This window comes from Botryllus schlosseri, unplaced genomic scaffold, assembly GCF_051294905.1.
Source record: "Botryllus schlosseri isolate E-star unplaced genomic scaffold, Bs_hap1 Bs112a, whole genome shotgun sequence".
NCBI lineage: Eukaryota > Metazoa > Chordata > Ascidiacea > Stolidobranchia > Styelidae > Botryllus > Botryllus schlosseri.
The window spans coordinates 3351-6912 of NW_027648721.1; the positions used below are offsets into that span (position 1 = coordinate 3351).

Below are 3562 nucleotides of genomic sequence, written 5' to 3' on the forward strand. Positions count from 1 at the left end.
TGAGCAGACGATGGTACGTTTACAACGGTAGGCCTATAAAGTAGGCTACAAGCTGTAAAATATCAAATGATAAGTTCACCGACAGCGCAAAATCTACGATACAAACGAAATGCGGAGGCCAAAAAATGTTTGACTTTGTAAACAATTTTGACCTAACGCTACAATTTTGACCTAATTTTGACTTTTTTTGACATGTCAAAAAAAAAATTGCCCTAGTAATAGGGATCAGTGTGAACATTATTCAACAGATTGTCAGTTTTGGTCAATTCGTACTCAGTAAACGAAGAATAGTCGCTATTACAGTATCCTGGGTGAAATAATGGCTGATATGATGCTGTAATATTCCATTGGATGCCTTCGATATTGGCTTTAGAATTATCCCGGACCGTGTCTCGACGATTTCCAGTACACTCGGCCCAAGGTAAATTCGGCCCTCGGTCACTTCGGCCGTCGGTAAATTCGGCCAGGGCCAGAGTAACAATAACAGTTACAATACCATTACCTAACCTGAACCCTAACCCTAATCTAACCGAACCCTAATCCTAACCCTAAACCTAACCCCTAACCTCCAAATCACTTGATAATATTATTATTATGTAATCCATACACATTATTAGTTCGTAATACAATCCCACACATGTTCTCCGAGGGCCGAATTATACCGATTGAATTCGGCTGTCGGTAAATTCGGCCCCGTAAATATCGGCATATATATATACATATATATATATTTATACGCATACCCTGTTCTCCAAATCACTTGATAATAATAATATAATTATGAATTAATTCACATTTAATAGTTGGTAATACATTTTTATAAAAAATTCTCCGAGGGCAGAATTGACCGAGTAGGCCGGTGAATTGACCGCTGAATTCGGCCGTCAGTAAATTTGGTCCCCGTGAATATTCCGCGCTATCTCCCGTGATTACGCGATCTACGCATACCCTGACATCCAAATCACTTAATAATAGTCTAATTATGTAATTAATTCATGTTAACGGTTTGGTAATACATTTAATTAATTTAATACAATATTCTCGAGGGCCGAATTTACTGATGTCATGGCCAAATTTACCTGGCCGAATTTACCTTGGGGCGAGTTACTGGCAACCGTCTCGACTCGACGCCTTCGGTCTCTCTTGTTTATGCTTCGTCATGACGCGACCGCTTATATGCGGTGGAAATCGCTGTGATCGATTCGATGTTTTATGACCTAATTCATAATTTCCACCACACCTTGAGGTAAAATATATGAGTAGGTGCTTAAGTCATTGATTTTGAAGTGAAGCTGCGATCTTTGACCCTCCGTTATCTTGCAGATCAAAGAATTATCACAGGAGATACTTCTCCCACTGAAGAGAAAGATGGAATTCTAACCAAAGCGCACTCGCTGGCCAGGAATTATATCATGTATAAGCTCGATGGCCCAAGTGTGAAGGCAAATAACGAGGCTGAAAAACCTTACGCGAGCTGGAGATAAAATATTTGACCAAGTCCAAGCTGATTAAACGCAATTTCCAAACGTCTACTACATTCTAGTGATGTCGAAGTTGATGAAGGGATGTTCTTCAGGATAGCTGATGGAATATCAAAAGACGGCAAAGAAAATTGGGGACGAGTCGTCTCTATCTTTGTGTTTGGAGCTGTTCTTGCTCGTAATAACAAGCATCATAGAAAGCAGGTAGATTCAATCATTCAATTAGTTGGGGATTGCGTCGGTAGCAGAAACGAAAGTGGATAAAAAAGAATGGAGGATGGGTACGCTATTTTGCATACTTTGATCAGGAATTGACATTTTGCCATAGGCATAGAATTCTCACGTTGTCTTCCAATAGAGTCTACCTTAAGTGCTTAAGTGCTAGTTTGAATTCCCCGCCAACTAGCAAGTACCGTACTGAAACACGCTTGTAATTGCAAAATTAATAAAACTTACCTTTCTTGTTTCAGGACAATTTTGTGCGGTTTTTTGACTACGGCGCTTCCGACAAAAGTAAAGTTTGGATGGGACTTGTGGTTGCCGTAATTAGCCTGGCGTCTTTAGTAGTACTGAGATAATGGACGCTCCTTCGTTTATCCATGCAATATTTCTAATTATCCAATTCTTTGTGGTTTCAATTACTACTATATTACTGTAGGGTTGATACAGTATCATTTGAGGATACGTGAAAGGCTGCTGTTGCCAATATTTTTTCTAATGAAACGCTAGCGATTTACTGTTGCTTGTCCCATTATATACTAATAGTAATGAATCTACTGATGATTTACACGTATATTAGTTGGAAAAAAAACCTGCTTCGGACGTCAAAAGGATCTTTATCAATGCCTACTAAAACACCAGTTGAGATTCCAGCATGCAACCATTGTGCTGATTCTCAACATTCAACTGTATGACATTATCAATATTGATATTGTATGACTTTTATTCGTTTGTTGTAAGCGTAGGGAAACAAGTGATATATCTCTTGCAATGTTCAAAATGAAAAGTGTCTTGCATTTACAACGAAGTGTCCTTGCATTCGCAGAATGCTTTGTTGGAGCATGGTGTTTATGTACCTATGTATAATAAAAAAATTCTACAAAACCTACATGGACTCTGACTGTTGTTGATTCAAGTTATCTTCTATGTACTCGAAGGAATATTCAGATTTCTCACCTAGAATATGGAAGAATGCTTTCAACGGTAGGTTCAGGATACATTTGACCTGCTCATAGATTAAGCCACAGGTTGATAACATATTTCTCACTTGAAAATTAAAGTGTTTTTCACGATTTATTTGACCCGGCAATTGACAACTCGACAGCATACTTCTCACTTAAAAGAGTGTTCTATTCTAAGGTTGTTACAGTGTTTATTTTTCCTGCTCATTGAGCCACAACTTGATAGCATATCTGGTACCAGTTCTTATAAGTTCAATATGACTGTGATCATGCAGCAAAAGTTCTAAAGGTATAATTCTTCCATTTTCAACACCACAATCGCTCATCAAAATCCCATTAACATAATCAAGTTCACTAGAACACATTTTGTGTGAAGTTTCATTCTCCTTGATAGATGTAGCGGCACCAGCATAGTCGGTAGTCGGTACTAGTGCACGTAATCCTGCTAGCGAGTAGGGCTGGGCAAAATCGACTACCTGAGTGATTCGATTCTGATCACGTAAAATGCTTCGAGTCGAGTAATCGAGTATCACGCATTATGGCGTCAAAACAGAATGTAATATGTAAAAGTTCAAATACATATCTTTTTATGCGACCACAAAGAATATAATGCCTGTTATCCATTACATTAAACATACCTTGGTATTTTTTCATTGCCAATTAGTGACAATGCTGTGGGAAGATTATGACTTCGGAATTGCGCTATTTCCAGTAGCGTTCGTAGCTTTGTACTATATGTTTCGTATGCTACGATGCGGCCAATCAAGTTTTCAAGGCATCAATAACGAAAATTAGTATTGAAAATACAATTCTCGTTGATAAATTAACTTTCAGTGGCGGGGATCGTATAATTTCAGTACTCGAAAAAATCGTGTTTTGGTACTCGACTCGAATCATTAA

General features: G+C 38.2%; 1 long non-coding RNA gene across 1 annotated transcript; it reads left to right on the forward strand.

Moving 5' to 3' along the window:
- The first annotated feature begins 1155 nt into the window (after positions 1-1155).
- Positions 1156-2595, forward strand: LOC145432727 (uncharacterized). The gene is made up of 3 exons (XR_013912952.1): positions 1156-1246; positions 1324-1762; positions 1952-2595. It is a non-coding gene; the product is annotated as an uncharacterized LOC145432727 (long non-coding RNA).
- Positions 2596-3562: the final 967 nt, after the last annotated feature.